At 49.9% G+C, this 19,170-nt stretch overlaps 1 long non-coding RNA gene across 2 annotated transcripts; it reads left to right on the forward strand.

The window, feature by feature from the left end:
• The first annotated feature begins 7,907 nt into the window (after positions 1-7,907).
• Positions 7,908-15,624, forward strand: LOC143444090 (uncharacterized). Of its 2 annotated transcripts, XR_013113642.1 has the most exons (4): positions 7,908-8,934; positions 10,492-10,559; positions 12,956-13,163; positions 13,680-15,624. It is a non-coding gene; the product is annotated as an uncharacterized LOC143444090 (long non-coding RNA). The 2 variants fall into 2 exon arrangements; XR_013113643.1 differs by lacking the exon at positions 10,492-10,559 and having other exon boundaries at positions 7,910-8,934.
• The last annotated feature ends 3,546 nt before the right edge of the window (positions 15,625-19,170 follow it).

Consider the following 19,170-nt stretch of genomic DNA (forward strand, 5'->3'; position numbering starts at 1 on the left):
AGCCCATGCCCTGGTTTTGTTCTCCATAGTAAAAGTTTGCAGCCTCCCCTGGGTTTGGGTTTAAAACCACAGAGCTTCTGGTGGTAAAATCCAGCAGCCTGAGTAACCAAGGGCATGAATGGGCAGCGGGTGGTGACCACATTCAAATCATCGCAAAGCCTGGCTTCTTCCTATGGAAGCAGGAGTCGGAGCCAGTGAAGAGGGGAAAGAGAGGGCCCAGGAAACAAGCCAGACAGAAGCAGTGGTTGGTTAGGCATCTCTAGCTGAGGCTAGAGGCTCACAGCAGGGGAGTGGCGAGACAAAAGAAATTTTCTTTAGGGTCCCATGAGGGCTTTGTTATATTGTATGTTTAAACATTTGGTCCCCAGCTGGTAGTGTCAAAATCTGGGGACCTAGCAGGAGGAAGTGCATTATGGAGGGGTAGGCTCTTGGGGTCCAACTGTCAGCTTCCTTGCCCACGGATGCTATCCGAACAAGATCCCCCACCTTCTGGTGTTGTGGCTGCAGCTTCTTCAACCACTGTGATGGACTGAAACTGTGAACCAGAATAACTGTTCCTCCCGGATGGACGCTGTCTCTGCCAGGATTTGGGTTGTCTTAGTAGCGTAAGATGTTACTAATAATACAGACTTAGAGCATTGGAAGGATCCTGCTGCCTCTGTCTATCACACACTCGAAGCCGAAGCCATCTAGGACTTCAGTTGACCTCATCAAATCGGTCTCTATGCAAACGGGGGGGGGGGGGGGGAGGGGAGTTTTCTTGAATAATGATTGATGTAAGAGGTTCTCACACTTTTAGGATAAGAATGCAGGCTGAGCAAGCCATGAGGAACAAACCAATGAGCAGTGTCTCTCTGTCGTCTTGCCCCGCCCTGTCTTCCTCAGTGACAGCTCTGATTGGTCTGTGCAAGCATAGAGTGTGTGCCTGTCCTCCCCAAGCTGCTTTTGGTCGTGGTGTTCATCACAGCAGCAGAAAGCAAAGCAGGACATGCGTCTCCTGAAGCCAGCTCTGCTGACTCTCCCCCAGCTTCACAGTAGTCTTCAAAGCATGTAGACAAGGCAACTGCAGGCTAAGCACTGAGGCAGGCCCACAGCAAGTGGCTTTGTCAGGAAAGATGTCTTGTTGTTTGAGTGGCAACAGAACTTCCTCAGGGTTTCCAGATGTCTGACGCCTTCATCAACGTTGAAGGACCTGAACAGAACTTGAGGGGTGCAGGGTGACATGTTCTAAATGTCACCAGAGAGACAGTTACTCTACATTATAGCAGACGTGAGGTGACCTTTCCCCCCTTTTCCCATTTGTATGTGGTGTGGCATACATATGTGTGGACATACATGTATGTGGGCATACATGCACATATGTCTGCATGCATGTAGAGGCTTAAGGTTGATATCAGAAATTCTCCATCAGGGTTCCACCTAATTCCTCAAGCCAGGGTCTCTTAATTGAACCTAGAGCTCACTCACTGATTAAGGCTAGTCTTACTAGCCAGCTTGCTCTGCAGAGCGCTCAGTTTATCTTTCCAAGGTTGGGATTACAGATGGCCTCAAGCCCATCAACACTTTCTGTGGGTTCCAGGGACCCACATGCTGGTCCTCATGTTTGAATGGCAAGTCCTCCAACTATGGAGCTTCCTCTCAGCCCCCAGAACCCAACTTCTTCATAATAATGTTATTGTATTCTTTCCATCTCCCTGAACCTTAAGGGGGTAAATTCTGCTGTTGTCCTTGCTCTCAGAGTAATTCCCTCCTTAGTCTGTTTCTGCTTCCAGCCTTTTCTCCGGCTCTAGGAACAGACACCATCAATCAAGCGTCTCTCTCTGTGGAATCAAAGAAAACTGCAGCAGACAGGTGCTCCTTCACCACTTAGATGGTGCTCCTTCACCACTTAGACGGTGTTCCTTCACCGCTTAGACGGTGTTCCTTCACTGCTTAGACGGTGCTCCTTCACTGCTTAGATGGTGCTCCTTCACCACTTAGATGGTGCTCCTTCACTGCTTAGACGGTGTTCCTTCACCGCTTAGACGGTCTCCTTCACCACTTAGACGGTGCTCCTTCACCACCTAGACGGTGCTCCTTCACCACCTAGACGGTGCTCCTTCACCACTTAGACGGTGTTCCTTCACCGCTTAGACGGTGCTCCTTCACTGCTTAGACGGTGCTCCTTCACCACCTAGATGGTGCTCCTTCACCACTTAGAGAGCTTTGCTCACTAACATTGGCCTCAAAGAATTCCACAGTGGTGTCCCTGAGTCTCTGCTTCCCCCACCACCCACCTACGACAGGCATGCACACGTGCGTTCTCTTAGCCTATCTCTATCACTCACACACACATACACAGAGAGAGAAAGAGAGAAAGAGAGAAAGAGAGAGAGACAGAGAGAGACAGAGAGAGAGACAGAGAGAGGAAGATGGAGAGGCAGACAGAGACAGATAGAGGCAGAGGCAGAGAGGCAGAGAGGCAGAGGCAGAGAGAGAGAGGCAGAGAGGCAGAGAGGCAGAGAGGCAGAGAGGCAGAGAGGCAGAGAGGCAGAGAGGCAGAGAGGCAGAGAGGCAGAGAGGCAGAGAGGCAGAGAGAGAGGCAGAGAGAGAGGCAGAGAGGCAGAGAGGCAGAGAGGCAGAGAGGCAGAGAGGCAGAGAGGCAGAGAGGCAGAGAGAGAGGCAGAGAGAGAGGCAGAGAGGCAGAGAGAGAGGCAGAGAGGCAGAGAGAGAGGCAGAGAGGCAGAGAGGCAGAGAGGCAGAGAGGCAGAGAGGCAGAGAGGCAGAGAGGCAGAGAGGCAGAGAGGCACAGAGGCAGACTCATGGCTCATGAGTATACTCTTCCCTGTCCCTTCAGGGGTGGCTTCAAACCAGGCATCCAAGGCGTGGATCAGTTAGTCTCTAACCCTGCAGGTGCAAAAAGCTGATGGTTTGCATCTTCTGACTTCCAGCAGAGCCCCCCCCACCCTTCCTTCTCTGGGCCTTCTGAGTGCAGCAGAAACTGTTTGGATGGGCATCAAGCCCGGGAGAAAAATGACCAACGCACACTTGGATGAGAGCTGGGTGCCGGACCAGACTGCGGGGCACGGGGGAAACACCTACGTGGAGGTGCACCCAGGGAGCTCAGAGCCTGCGCCCTCCAGACTGTGTGTGTCTCTGAGCAGAGGCACCCCCACCATTGCCAAGCAGTGGGGCCTTAGAAAGTGCTGTTGGGAGGTTTGCAGAGAACACCGTCCTTCCAGGTTAACCTGAGTTATTAGAGGGGGTGTCTGGACGTTTGCTACTGCTCTGGGGACAAGTCTACATTCAGGAACCACGTGGCCTCTGTGGAGCCACGTGATTAGTCCACTACCGCTGACACACAGGAGTGCACACCAGACCCGCTTTCCCAGAAGCCATGGGAAAGGATGGCTGTATTTGGTTCCTGCCTGTCTTCCTCTGTGTAGAAGTGCCCCTCCTCACTGAAGGGGACATCCGAGAGCAATCTCCAGGAAATCACCTTCTCAAGAGCCTCTGCTGAGTAGCTCTGGTGCTGAGTTTGGCTCAGTACAAATGCAGTCTTAGGCCCATCTGTGGCTCTACATAAAGCACGAGTGGTGCGTGCCCATCACCCGGGAGCTGGGGGCAGAGAGATCAGATGTTCAAGGTCAAGTCTCAAGCTGAGTTGGAAGTTATCTTGGGATATAAACACCCATCCTAGGATACAAAACCCAACAATTTCCACTTCAGAAACAGACTTAAAGCATCCACGGAGATGAGGTCTGGGGTACGTGCCGCCTCTGGTGACGCACATGTGGAACAAGAAAGGATGTCCTTAGAAAGAGTTTTCAGGAAGTCGGGAGAGCTACCAGAGCCTACTTTCAGCCAACTCTTCTTTCTCTGGATGCCTGCCTGCTCCAGGTCACCCAAAAAAAAAAAAAAAACAAAGCGGAGACTTATATTTTAGATGTCAGGCTGGAGGTGAGCGTCTTAACTCCATTCTGTGTTCACTGTAACAGAATACCTATAGTTGGAAGATTTATAAAGAACTTGGGGCTGGAGAGATGGCTCAGCCAGTAAAGGCTAGGCTCAGAACCAGAAATCTAAAGGACAGAAGTTTGTTCTGGAGGGTGGAAGTCTGCGTGCTGCTCTGCGCATGGGGAAGGAGAGGTGAGTGGCTCCAGAAGAGGTCACGTGGCCGCAGGTGGCCGGAGGAAGCTAAGGGAAGCAAGCTCACTCTATACTGCAGCCAGCTCTCAGGATAACCAGCCCACTTTCTAGGGAATGACACAAATCCCTTCATCAAAGTAAAGTCTCTGTGGCCTAGTCTCCTCTTAAAGGTCCCCACCATCTGTCATCATGGTTGCCTTAGGAACCAGGTGTCCTACACATGCGATTTGAGAAAGTAACCCTGTACAAACCGAAGCGTGGAGCCTTTTATCTGCTTTCCCCAGGGTTGGATGCCACCTCACGCTGCTTCTGGTGTGGCGCCTTATCTACTGGGACTTCCACAGAAGGATGGAAGGATGCTGTGGGCCTTCCAACCCTTTCCTTGTTTCTCATACATCCTGGAAGACAGATATCAACAAGACTGGACTTGATTCTGTCCCAGCCCGAGACACTGCGTTTCTCTAAGCCCTGGGTCTCTCTGGCTTCCTGGCTATTGTTCTGACTTGCTTGTAGGTTGACACTGAGTGACCGTGCCTCAGTTTCCTCCTCTGTAATCATACTTCTGATTATCATAATAATCATACTCTGTAATCATACTTCTGATGATGCTGAAAACGGATGCCTTTGTACACAAGAGGAGCAGAGGTGCGCCATGCTGGTTGTCAGCAAACGTCCTCCTGAGAGAGCAGCGGCCCACGATGTTTGAGACCAGCTATTTACCCTGCCAGAGGGGAGTCGGAGAACTCAGAGACAGCACAAGCCAGTGGGGCAGAGTGGGCAAGAGTGTGTGGAACAGCTTTGTCAGCAGAGCTTGGAGCAAGGGTTCGGGTCTGAACGGCCTCAGACTCTGTGGCCGAGTCCACCGTAAACTTTCTCACAAACGGACTTCACAGGCCAGACCCAGGTTTGGCAAGGTTATGACCGGAAATTGTGACCACTTGAGTCTACGAAGCTCATTGTTAGTCTGAGTTGGCCCAACTCCACCCTAGGATTGTACCGTAACCTTGGAGATGAAATCCTAAATACCCCCCGTGTATGCCAAGAGCAACCCAGGTCACGGCCGCAAAGTAGGCAAGCAAAGAGCCCTATGCCAGCGTAAGAGAGACGCTGGGAAGTCAACTAAAAATCCTGGGCCTTTGCCTCCCTTTGAGGATTTTTAAATCAACAGGCACATCTTCTGGACAGGAAGCAGTGCTAGGCTTCCTGGAGAAAGTTCCAGAAACACGTGTAAGCACAGATGTTGGCAATGTGGGGCTGGTGATTTAAATCTGATTTTTAGTTCATTAGCAGGACTTGGGTGAAGCTCAGTGGGGAACACTTGTCTACCAGTGGGAGGTCCTGGGTTTAATCTCTCTGTAACTTGGTGATAATTGTGGTGATGATGATGAAGATGATGATGGTGATGATGGTGATGATGGTGGTGGTGATGATGGTGATAATGGTGATGGTGGTGATGATGGTGGTGGTGATGATGGTGATGATGATGGTGATGGTGGTGGTGATGGTGATGATGATGGTGATGGTGGTGATGGTGATGATGGTGGTGATGGTGATGATGGTGGTGGTGGTGATGATGGTGATGATGGTGATGGTGGTGTTGAAGGTGATGGTGGTGATGATGTCATGATGGTGATGGTGAAGGTGATGGTGGTGGTGAAGGTGGTGGTGATGATGGTGATGGTGGTGATGATGGTGAGGACAAAACCTTGGGCTATGCAGTGGTAGCACTTGCCTTGCATGCATGAGGACTTAGATTCAAACCCAGAAAAAAAGAAAGTTGGGGCTATGGATAGAGCTTAGCTGGTAGACTGCTTGCCTAGTGTGCTCAGAGCCCTGGGTCTCATCCCCAGCACCACACAAACTGACAATGCAGTGATCCTATCACCACGGGGAGGGACCAGGGTCGAAGGTCATCCTCGGCTACATCCTCACCCTGGATAACTTGGAACCCATCTCCAAAACAAACAACTAAGATAATAGTACAATTTAGTCAGCCCTCAGATTTCCCCAGAGGCATCGCAGCCACATAGCAGTCTTGAGAGGTAGCGCCACTGGATAAAACTGGTCTGCAAAGACGCTCTACTGTATCAAACTAGACACAGCCGCCTGCCCAAGTCACTGTGAAGTGCCTCGGCCAGCTCTCCAGCCTCGTCAACCGAGGGCGTGGTCGCACATAACATTCCCGAGAATACACCCCACATGGAAGCTCACTATCCCGGGTATGCTGATACCTGGCTCATCTTCTGCTCCTCTGCACGGAGATGCTACAGGCTGGCATTCCTGGAGACTGCTCCCCACAGAGTCATGGCCTCAGGCCTTGGGTCCCTTCTCTGTCCCAGCCACACACTCCCTGTGGCTCTGGCTTCTGTTTGCTTTGCAGTATGACTTAACCTGTGGCAGCCACTGCCACCAACATCTCCTGGGTCATCAGTGCCATCTGTCACCTCCATTTCTCTGTCCCCTGAGAAGACCATGAAAAACTGTAAGATCCCAAGGACAGGCCAAGAAACTCACCATCTTCTGGAGGTGAAAGAATATTCTGGCAGCGGAAAAGACCCACTGCCGGTGGGGGGGTGGGGAGGGAGGCTTAGCCTCAGACATCACCTCTGACTGACTATCGTCTATCTATCTATCTATCTATCTATCTATCTATCTATCTATCTATCTATCATCTATCCATCTATATATCTATCATCTATCTATCATCTATCTATCTATCTATCTATCTATCTATCTATCTATCTTAAGCTTGAGGACAGTTTTATAGAGTTTCAAAGAAAAACCAACAGGCAGACTGGATCGCAGCTGCTGTCTGGAGGCGGAAGACAGAGAATCATGTAAGCAGCCACATCACAGAAGCTGGGTGTGGGACAGGGGCTGGGGCAGGTGGGTGTGGGGCAGGGGCTGGGGCAGGTGGGTGTGGGGCAGGGGTGAGGGCTCACTCCATAGAAAAAGGGGGAGAAAGTCCTGAGTGGCCAGGACAGCACAAGTATCTGAAAGAAGGAAAAAGGTATAAAAGAGAAAAAGAAGAACTTGGGCATTTCTGAGTTGGAGGAATGAGAGCAGGCCGTGACTCCTGGAATGATCACCTTGCCTAACTTCAGGAAATAAACCGGGTACCCAGTCAGATGCCATACTGTCTCACTCCTGTGTGAAGTATAAACTGCCAGTCTCAGATACGCTGTGAACAGGAGGGCGGCTATCGAGAGCTTAAGGAGATTGGGAGGGGTGGGAAAGGTAGTTATAGTGACAGCAAGCTCTGAGCTGCCTGGACCAGCTAGAAAAAAGGATTTCCCATGTCTGCATCATTGATGCAGATGGCACATTGGAGGAGAAAGAATCTCTAGCCCATTTTAAATATTGCACTGTGTATATATGTATTGAGACATCTCAAGGTACCTCATCCATATGTGTGACAGCTGTTTCTCCTACTCTGTCAGCTAAAACCAGGTTTTGAGCCAGTGTTACTCTGTGCTTCAGGCTTCCCTAGAACTTGTAATCCCCCTGCCTTAGCTTCTGAAGTGCTGTGACATAGCAGGAACCACACTTGTCCTGGAGTGTTATTTAATAATTAATAACAAGAATAAAGATTGTCACTCACTATGTGCTTAATCTTGAGAGCCTGGAAATTGTCAAATGACAGCTCAGTTCTGTTAGGAAACTAAAATTGACTTTTTTTGTTGGTTTATGCACACTTTATTTTAATCTCTTCTTCTTCTTTTTTTTTTTTTTTGTTTTTTTTTTTTTTTTTTTTTTTTGTTTTTTTTTTTTTGTTTTGTTTTTGTTTTTTCGAGACAGGGTTTCTCTGTGTAGCCCTGGCTGTCCTGGAACTCACTCTGTAGACTAGGCTGGCCTTGAACTCAAGAAATCTGCCTGCCTCTGCCTCCCAAGTGCTGGGATTAAAGGCGTGCGCCACCACTGCCCGGCCTAATCTCTTCTTTTTTAAAAATTATTTTATTTATTTACATTTCAGCTCTTGTGGGCTCCCCCAACCCTCCTCCCACAGTTCCTCATCCCATTCCTCCTCCCCCTTGCCTCAGAGAGGGTGCTCCCCTCTCAACTGACCTTCTTAGAGAGCTGCTGCAGCCATGAAACCTGTGAGCATTTTAAGATGTAATTAGGCCCCTGTTGCAGGGATGCCAAGAGCCTGGCAGACTCTGGCCAGCAGAGCCCTGTTTTCAAAGGTTCCCAATCTATTTTGAAGGTAGCCCACGGCCCGATTGCATTTCTTTCAAATTGCTTCAGCAGAAAACGCAACTGAGAACTTATCTTGGACTAGAAATACTGTCTTCCTGCTTTTAAGGGAACTGCCCAGGATGTCCCGAGCTTAGACTGGGCGGAACAAAGAGAGGAAAGCTGCTCACTTCCGGTTGCGTGGGACCCACGGATTCGCCCTACTTTCTCTGTTCCAAACTCTTGACTTCACAGACTGAGTTCTTTCAAAAAAAAGAAAAATAGAGCCTGCCATTTCCTCCAAAGACAGAGTCCAGCTCAGGAAAGACAAGGGGAGGCGGGAGGGGACTTGTGTTCAGATGACTAAGCATGGATCTGACCTGGAAAAGACTCGCGTCCTTTCTGTAGAAGGGAGGGAGTCCAATTAGGGGCATGTATGAACAAATGACATTACCTCACTAAGAGAAAGGGAAACGATCCCTCTGTGCTAACAATGAACTTGAGAGAAAATGTGTTAACTAATCTACGAAGAATTTGCAAACCCGGTGAGTTGCCTCCCTGCCCAGAACTGGCAAGCTTCCGTCCTCAGAACTTGACCTCTGACCCAGTGCTGCTGGACCCTGAGAAAGTCAGGTGGGTGCTGGGCAGCTGAGGGGACATTGCATGAGCTGACCAGTTTTCTTATAGAGTCTCCTTTCTGTCACACAGCTTATACACAGAGATAAAGTCTCCTTGTTTTATTTGTTTATTTTGTGTGTGTGTACCCATGCCACGGTGTGTGTGTGGAGGTCAGATGTCATCATCCACCATGTGGGTCCCAGAGACTGTCAGGTACCCTCACCCACCGAGCCATCTCGCTGTTCCTGAGATAACTTTTTACTGAAGGTGAGTCAGGGAGAAGAAAACGATAAAGGTGTATTGTGTTACACCTTTGTAGGAGATCAATGTAAAGGCTGTGAAGTAATACACACATCAGGACTATTATGGGATAGCTCCTGAGTGGGTGCAGCCTGGGGCTAGTATTTCTGCCCCTCAGGGATGGACAAACTCCCAGGAGGTTCTTCTTAGCTGGCTCTTCCCACGATTCTCTCGATTCTCTCGGAGTTCTGGTGGGGGTCTACAGCCTCAGTTGTTGCTACATAGTATCTTGGAGTTGCCAGCCCTGGATTGCTTCATTATTCCATTGTCATGGTTCGTGCCCTAAAGCATGAACTCTGTTGCCAGGCTCTGTTCCAGATGAAGTCAGCCCCCTGTAGCAGAACCATCAGGGGCAACCTTTATCTTGGAGCAGGGCTTCTCCCCAGTGCCCGGGAGCAGAGACAGGGCACCTTTTCCTGAGTGGCTCCATCTTGAGAGAGGGCTGAGGTCAGTCCCTTCTAATCTTTTCATTTGTGACCTGTGCTCCGAGGGAGCTTGCCTGAGGAGGTGGAGACCTCAGGAACGTAGCCCAGTGCCTGGGATGTCTGGGTGGGTTAGGGAGTGAGTCCTGGTCTCTTAGCCATGCTTACCCAATGTAGGGTTTCTATGGCACGGAGCTACATGGTTTTCCAGGTGCCTGTCCTTAACAGGATGAAAGTAGAGCCCTAGAACGGGGCCTGGGCAGGGAACCTCTGTCTTCCTGGTTGCAGCTGCCCAGGGTGCAGTTCTAGTCACAGACAGCTGGGAGGAAGTCATCAATGGCCCATGCCACAGGCTGACCCTGTGCCTACCGAGATCAGCAGGCTTTTCCCCCCCTTGGAAATGGTTTTCCATTTATTACACATCCTCGGGGCAATTTCCAGTGGCTTTTAAATAATGTTTTGTGGTTTTGTGTAGTTTTCAACAGTTACACAAATAGTTGCATCAGAAGCAGAGGGTGTGGGGAGCTTCTTACAAGGCCCCTAAGGCAGGTCTGTGGAGCCCTGTGCTGCCTACCCTGAGCTCCTGCAGAGGGAGCGTGACAAGCTCCTTCACCTGAACTACTTGGCATAGTGTGTGTGTGTGTGTGTGTGTGTGTGTGTATGTTCTCTGCATGTATGTCTATACACCACATGCATGCCTGGTGCCCATGGATATCAGAAGATGGAGTTACAGATGGTTGTGAGCCACCTTGTGGGTGCTAGAAACCAAACACAGGACCCCTGGAAGAGCAGGAAGTGCTCTTTACCACACACCCATCTGATCTCTAGCCTGGTTTGTTTTTCAAGACAGGTTTTCACTATTTGGGTCTGGCTGGCCTTGAACTCACAGATATCTATTTGCTGCTGCCTGGGTGAAAGGTATGCACCACCATGTTTGTATCATCATCACCACCTCCTCCACCACCACCATCATCACCATCATGGTCATGCTTGGCAAGGGCTCTGCTGCCTTACCACTCCAGACTCAATCACAGCTAATTTTTCACTTAACACATACTCTTGAAGCCCATGTAGACCTGTGGCCATGTTTTCTATCAATTTTTTTCCCTTCATGTCTAATGCTTGGGCATCATGCACTAAATCTGATGTACTAACCCCACGGAGGAGCTGTTGGACCAATGGTTCTTCCTCAACCTCTCCAGCTCCATACTTAAGACCTAGGGCAGGCTGGCAGCTTCCTCCTGGGCCTATGCTAGTTTATCTTTTTGTCATTCATTCATTCATTCATTCTACTGATCACCCTGTTGTATGCCAGTCTCTGGGAAGAGAGATGGCATCGTCACAGAGAGTAGAGAAAGTCAGGGAGCTGTGAAGTAAACACCTGTGGGGAGCTGACAGAAGGTGGCTATCATCCTTGCAGCCATCTTGAGCCATATACCCTGACAAAAGACTTGTTTACAACAGCCTACAACAGCTGAGCACACTCTGATAACATCTTGTTTTAGATACCCAGGATTTTCCCTTGGGTGTGTGAGACTTAAAGGTGTGATTTAGAGATAAGACTTAAAGGCGTGGCTTAGAAGTGAGACATATAAAAGTCGAGAGGCAGACAGAAGAAATTATTAGACACCAGAACTTGGATGAGACTTGAGACTAGAACTTGGAACTTGGAGGCACTAGGGACTAGGAACTAGGGACTAGGAACTAGGGACTTGGAGAGAAGAAGAGAGACTGAAGAATAAATGGGATTGAATCACACTCTGTCTGGTCTCCATTCCTCATGTCTGTCCTCACTCTCTCTCTGTTGCTGAACCCGGACCCATGGACCGGAGCAGTTTGGGGCAGTGCAGGCTCTAACAATTTAGTCCCCAAGGCTTTTGGCAGTGTGGGTTCCAATACTGATAGAATGATCTGAGACATTTTGGCCCCCAAGCATGGGACAGAGTGGTTCTCAACAAATACCCTAGAAACAGTCTGACTTCGGTTGCTAGAAAATAAAAAAGACCGTTCCACCAGGCCTCTACCAGACTCTATCCCATCCCCCACCCCACCCCCAGTCTCAGCATTACTCCCACCTCAGCCTCATCAGAATGGCCTGGATGGTCTTTGCTTTGCCCAACTCGGCATCATCAGGGGAATCAGGCCCACCCTCAGTGGCCCTGTTCTGAATCAGCTTGTCTAGAGAAGGAAAGTCATGGTCATCCTTGGAGTCAGTGGGTTCTGTTCTCAGAACCCGGGTACCTTACTGAACAAATGCAGGGTCAGGCTGCACTCAGCACCACCTTTGAACTTAGCGGCAGAGGCAGCATTACTTCATCACTTCAGAGCAGAATCAGTGAGCCCACACGGAAGGAGTAGGTGAGGAGAGTGAGAGTGACATGCGTACCTGCATTTCAATCAGGATACTAGTCTGAGGCACCTGGCTGAGATGTCTGGCTACTCCTGAGACTGCGGGACCTCCGGCCGTCTTTTGGGAGCTGGTCCCCTGACTCCAGGGACTTGCCTTCTCCATTTTCACACTCTGGAAAGTACCAGGAGTCAGATATCCTGGGCACCCTTGGCTCTCAGAAGCTCAAGGTAACAAAGTCTGAGAAGGAGCTTATGAGAGGGCAATGGAGGCTACCCCGAGACAGCGTGGCCAGTCCTGGGCATGTGGTACATAGCTGCTCCTGGTTCATTCTCTGTGTTCTTGTCTGTAATTCACTGCCATGCAAGCTCCACCTTCTCACCAGCCATGTGAGCAGACACTGTACACGCAGCACAACCAAGAACAGCCCCGTATCTCGGGGTATTTGATCACACGGTGAAACCCAAGATTGTGAACCGGAAAGACCTGTTTCTTGTTGTGGTGTGGCTCGGCCCTAGCACACACCTTTAACCCAAGAGGCTTTCTGTAAACAAGAACTAAACAAAGCAACAAGAAGTCAAGAGGTGGATTGAGCAACCAGTGAACATAGGAGAATCCAGGAAAGAGAAAGGAGGGTCTTTGAGTTGAAGGATATTTAAGGCAGCATGGAGAAGGCGCTCTTCCTCTTCTGGGACATTGATGGCATAGGAAGGCCAGCAGGGTGCTTTCTCTGCTTCTCTGAGCTAACAGGCTACCACCACAGCATCTGCCTCCTGCATCTTTATTGGCAAATCGAACGTTTGGGTTTCTGTTTTAAAAATAACAGCCCAGCTCATGGTGTCTCACACCAAGAGAGAATACAGGAAAGAGACAATACACTGGTTTCTGGGACATGTCTGAGGAGAGAGCAGGGCTTCTCCAAACATCAAGTTATGTCATCTCTGAGGGTTTCACTTTCTGTTCCCAGACTTCCCCTGGCCAAGCCCTAGGTGGCCCTTGGTGGAGGCCATGTGCTGCCTTTGGCTGGGTCTCTTCAACATTGGATACGTAAAAAGATGGATCCCACAACTCCACCTCAGTTACTGAGGATCCCGAGTGTCATGGCGCATCCTTGTGGTCCCAGCGACTCAGGAGGAAGGAGCCTAACATGAGCCCACAAGTTTGGAACCAATTGGGTAATGTAGCTAGACATCACTTCATACACGATGATGGTGATGATGGTGATGATGGTGATGATGGTGATGATGGTGATGATGGTTATGATGGTGATGATGAGATGGACTTTTGGGGGTGGGTCCTGTGGATTCACATCTTCAACATTAGCCATGGGGTGCCCTTCAACCGTACCTGAGAGCCCTGCGTGGCTCCTGCCTGGGGTTCCAGGAGCTCAGTACCAGTTGATTATTATATGGACCTATCCTGCAGTGGGGTGTTTGTCTCAAAGCAGAATCTTAGAGGTCCTCCACCCTTGACCACTTGCCCCCCTCTTCCTGCCTCTCCGATCCCCACTGGGACCATTACCATAGCTTTTGAGATGCTTTGTCCCAAGTGGCTCCTCCAGGGACTGTTCCCTCCACTGGAGCCCCTGGTGTTGCAGGAAAGAGGAAGTTCCCATGGCTTTCCTGTTGGATGAGAATGAGATTCAGTGAGGTGAGCAAGGCTGGCGTTGACAGGCACTTCATCCCCCACAGGTACGAGGTGTCACTATCTGCCCAGCGAGACTGATGGATCGACATTGGTTTCTGTGTCAGCAGGGTCCTGGGAGCTTCGGCTAGAGCTGCAAGTAAATGAACAGTGACTTGTAAGAGTCTCTGAAGGTGACAAGGAGGAGACCGGTCACCATGGCATGCACACACGTGGAATGTGAGCTGTCGCTGAAAAGCAAGATCCTCCGTTAGTGGCCACGGGGCGGGGACAGGGGCAGAGCAGCAACCCAGGGCATGTGAACTGACAGCCTGGTAGGCTCTGTTTACCGGTGGGCTACCTGAGAAAGTGGAGCAGGCACGCTCACAGGCCCCTTTGCCCAGGAGTGCCAGGCAGCCCTTTCCTCCAGGTGGTCTCTGCAGCAAGAATTCTGCAGTGGGGGATGGTTTCCTTCTGCCCCTGATTCTTGTCCATCCGGAATCTGACCTTAGAAGATGCTTTGGCTTCATTTCTGTTGCTGTGATTAACAAAAACAAACAAACAAACAAACAAACACAAAAACAAAAACCCCAATAACTTAGAGGAGAAAGGGTTTAGCTCACAATTCTAGGCAACCACCCTCCATACCAGGAAAGGCAGAGGGCAGACACTTGAAACATCCAGTCACATCCGCAGCCAAAGAGCTGAGAAATGAGGCAAGCACGGCTGTGAGTGTCTGCCGCTCTCTAGGGCTGCCTTGGCCCACACAGCTCAGTCCTCTCAGCTCTGAAGGAAACAGGTGCCTCCCAGTCTCTCAAGCCCTCTCACATCCCTGCAGTTGGTACTTGATCCTGGGCATGATGCAGACACCACGTGAAGACAGCTACGAGGAAATGTGGTCCTCTGCCCTGGCTGGTTTGGGTGGGATTTGGGGAACATTTGTTATAGCTATCATCACCCCACTAGGGTGACTGGATGTCATGGTTCACCGAGGCAGGGGTCTTTTCTACAACCCAGGCTCTCAAGTGCTAAGACTGTGGACCAGTCCTGGGAGTCCTGGGGGTGGGGGTGTGCACCGGATCCTTACACCGCTCTGCCTGCTCAGGCTTGAACAGTGAGAGCCACAAGGATGTTGCTGTTGCATTGCAATAAACATCCCTGGGCTCTAAATCTCAAGTTCCTTAAATCCATTTCCCTGAGAAATACTAGAGCATTTACCCCTTCCATTTTATAAGACATGGTGAATAATGTCATTCATTCTAAATCCCTCTTTTCAGTCACTTTTAATATTGTTTTAAAAGAAAGAAGGGAAAAGACTGTTGGGACCAAGAGCCTCACACACTTGGACCAAACCCAAAGATGAACATTTATTTCAGCAAAACTCATTCAAGGTCTTGAAAGTCAAGTGTGCAATGTAAGATGCACCTTGTCAGCTGGGACAATGCCCCTTTCTGCATTTGGACAGCTGGCAATGTTATGACAGGTTGATGTGTTTGCTGTTCTAGGAATGTGACCCTAGAGAGATCAAGGTGAATGTGTTGTCGGTGGGGCCCCCTGGCTTGCTAGACCCCACCAGGATGGCTCTCTACCACAGGCTCTGGAAAGATCCTTTCCATGTACCTTATCACACTGTGGCCCTTCCTCGGACAGTTCACGGGAACCAGACTGCAGGCTCCTGTCTTCATCATCCAGTCAGTACAAGGGTGTTCTGTCATTGCTGCTTTCTCAGCTCAGCTGTCAGCTGTCAGCCCCCATGCTCCCAGCCTCAGGAGGCGTCTGGATGTCATGCTGGGCACTCTCATGTGAGAGGGATCCATCAACACTTTCAAATTCTGGCCCTTATCATTGTCATGGAGACACCACCATCTGTTCCTAACAGAGGGCATTTGGCCAGCGCTCCAAGAACAGGGCTCTCTTCATCTCGTTAGCTCTTCTCCTATCAAGATCCTTGAGAAATAGGGGTGAGAACTAGCTTAGTAAACTTTACTCGGTTTTTCATTCAATAAATGTTACTTCCACCTGAATAACTCCTTGGATATTTTTTTTTTTTTTTTTTTTAATTTGAGCAGTTTCTTATTGTTCCATTTAAAAATTTTTTTTAAATTTATTTTGGATACTATTCATTTGTCTTCCTCCCCCGCACCCCCACCCCCCACCCCCCACCCCCAGCTTCCAGACATTGCACATGCTGGCCAAGTGCTTACCTCTGAGCTACAATCCTGGTCTGTGATGCTTAGTGTTGTCAGTGTGACAAAATCTAAAATCATCTGGAAGGTGGGGCTCTAAGAATGTCCTTGTGGGATTATCTCAATTTGTGTCCATCCACCGAGGGTGGTGCCATTCCTTAGGCAGGAGCTCCTGGGCAGTTTAAATTGGAGAAAGCCAGTTGAGCAATAGTGTGTCTGTGTTTATTGTTCTCTTTTTTCTGGTTGTGGGCATCTTGTGACCAGCCACTAAAGCTTCCACCTCCTTGACCTCCTCACATGGTGGAACTGACCTACAATAAGCTCTTTCTCCCTTAAGTTGCAATTGTCAGAGTATTTTTGTCACATCAGGAAAAACAAATTAAGACACAGTCTCTTTTCTTGGTGTGAATGGTCAGGCTGTGCTTGGCGTAACAACTTACTGCATCAGAACTGCCAAATGAAAAACTGACCCTGGGGTGAATGGTCCCAGCTGTCAGGCTGACAGCATGGTGCATGCCGTGGAGAGGGACTGTTTGTTTGTTTGTTTGAGAGCAGAACTCATTGAAGCATCCCTCTTTCAACGCTTGAGTACAATACGCCAGCAGCATCACATCTTTGTTCACTATAACCCGACGTAACCCTATCTGTTCCAATCTGGTCTCTCTCCATGGCCTTGTGAGGCACTTCCAGGATGGGCACAGCATGGTGAGAGGGAGATGGTGGACAGAGGTGGCCCTATGTGTGGTGGCTCATGGTGCTGCAGACCCAGGCTTCTCCACTCCTCTTGCTCTACCACAAATGGCTTTGTTTGTCACCCAGGTCAGCTCCGAGCCCAAGGTGACTGCTGCAGTTTCTGCCTTTACATTGCATTCTAAAGATTAGAAATTAGAAGACAGGAAGAAATCATTTCAAATACTTTGATAATTTTAAATTCTCTCTCTCTCTCTCTCTCTCTCTCTCTGTCTCTGTGTGTGTATTTTGTGTGTGTGTGTGTGTGTGTGTGTGTGTGTGTGTGTGTGTATGCGTGTGAGGTGCACATGTACAGGTGCCATGGAGACCAGGGGTATCAGGGTCAGACCTTCCTAGAATTGGAGTTCCAGGTGACTAAGGTACTAGATAGGAGTGCTGAGAATAATTTTCCCCGAGCCTTCTACCACATGGAAAGGGGTCCTGGAATTTAGTCTCACCCTCTCTGAAAGGATGCCTGCTAGGTTCTGGATAAGGAGTCACAAGGCTGAAACTCATTGTTACAGTACCCTAAGCAAGTGGCAGTTAACTTAGGCTGCATGGACATTCGCTGCAGCAGAGTGACCAAGGGACAAGGTGATCCTGTGACAGAGGTCTGGCTAGATGCTAGCAGTTGGTTGGCTTAAAAGAGTTTAAGTGGCATCAAAATTTATTACTAGCATTCTCCATCACAGAGAAATATTCAAACTGTGTCAAAAGATAGCCACAGCTGTCTGGTGCAGACATCGGCTACTGCAGAACCCAGATGTACCAGGTCCAAAAGAAAAGAAACACAAGACTTCATGTTAGGTGGCAGTCTGCACTGTCAAGGTGAAAGTCTGCTAGGAGTCTCAGAGATTCACCAGCCATGTGACCCAGGTGAGTCACTAGGTAGGTAAACACAGGGTGGCCATCTGCCAGTGGGCCCTTCCTTATGGATTGCTATGGGGGGGGGGGGGGGCACACTCCCCCTGAGCATTTGGCCCTCAGTGGGTCTTGAAGCAGAGGGTGAGAGGGCTGCACATTGTATGACTGTATGGAGGACCCCGAATCTGCTGTCTCTGCCCTCAGAGTGAGAAGCGAGGCTTGGGATGGTGAGTCCTGGTGCTTACATGAAGCAAGAGTCACTGTGAGGCCACAGGCAGCACCCACCTCTGGTGACATAGATGCCAGCTTCTAATCAACGTAGTTTCTAAAAGTTCTGCCGAGGTCACAGGCCTTGAGACTCACTCTACCATGTAATTCTGAGCATGAATCGTCCACACACAAACTGTACGTGGGCAGAGGCAGGTTCCCCGGGCAGAGGCAGGTTCCCCGGATACAACTAGAGGCTCTAAGAGCAAACGCCACCCAAGGCCAAAACATTCCGAGGAAAAACTTAAAAAAAAAAATTATAATCAAAGTCAGGGGGAATCGATGTGAATTTGGTTTTTATAAAATTTGATCAGTCAAAATAGCAGGACCACAAAGCATGGTCAGCTACATTCGGCTTTGGGAAGTGGCCTTTTAGGGGCCCCCCTCTAAGTAGCTTGGTGAAGTCCAAAGCTTCTGGGAGAATCTCAAGGTGTGTGGCTCAGCCCCACGGCTTCTTCCAGATGTCCAAGTCTCCCTGAGGGCAGGGACATCTAGCTAGCTTTACTTCTGAGGATGAAGCCAGTCAGAACCAGCAGCTTGCTCTCTCATCACAGGTGTGGGATGCTATCTCTGGGCAAAGGCCACCTTCCAGCAGGCTGACCTGTCCCGGGCCAGCTCCCCTCACTCCTACAGCTCCTTTCAAGGTTGTGGTGGCAGCCTTGGGTGCTCAGGTGGGAGGGGCGGTGAGTGGGAGGGGCGGTGAGTGGGGGGGCGGTGAGTGGGAGGGGCGGTGAGTGGGAGGGGCGGTGGGACAGGAAGTCCAGTGCAGGGAACAGTGCCATGCTTCCTTTCCCTCACAGGGAGTATGAAAAATTTCCGATTAACTGAGCCAGCATCCTGGAGGCCAAGGTCAAGGGTAAGTGTGTCTCTGGGACACTTGTAGCTGCAGGGAGCAGCCTGGGGCATACCTCATTTGTTGGCAGACCTAGGTGTTGGGTGGTTATAGTGGCTTAGGGGAATAGTGACTTTAAAAAGGGCCAGTGCCCTAGTGTGTTCTTGTAGGTGGTCACTGAGCCAAACAGAGCCACACAAACCTGATGTCGTCAGCCTGGTGATGTAGACCACAGCACAGAGACAGCAGGAAGCTGAGCCTGCAGCTGGTGCGGCCATCCCTGGGCATGGCCGCTCTGTGCCAGGATCACAACTCCTTTTCCCAGCCTGTTTTAATGAAGGAGACTTGAACGGTTAACTGGAGAGTCAAGACGGCAGGTTAGCCTAGCTGGCTACCAATCTGAACTACAGGTGGTCTCTCCTCCTGGCAGTAAGGCCAGGGGGCACCAACCAGGAACCAAGCATATCCTTGAGGGCTACCACAGTCACCTCTGCCAGTGGGTTCACCCTAGAGCGGCGGTTCTCAGCCTTCCTAATGCTGGGACCCTTTAATACAGTTCATGTGCTGTGAGCCCCACCATAACATTATCTCGTTGGTACTTCCTAACGGTAATTCTGGTGTCATGAATCATAATGTAAATATCTGGAGGACCCCAGGATATTTGGTGTGTGGCCCCCGTCA

Source organism: Arvicanthis niloticus, chromosome 12 (genome assembly GCF_011762505.2).
Source record: "Arvicanthis niloticus isolate mArvNil1 chromosome 12, mArvNil1.pat.X, whole genome shotgun sequence".
Lineage (NCBI taxonomy): Eukaryota > Metazoa > Chordata > Mammalia > Rodentia > Muridae > Arvicanthis > Arvicanthis niloticus.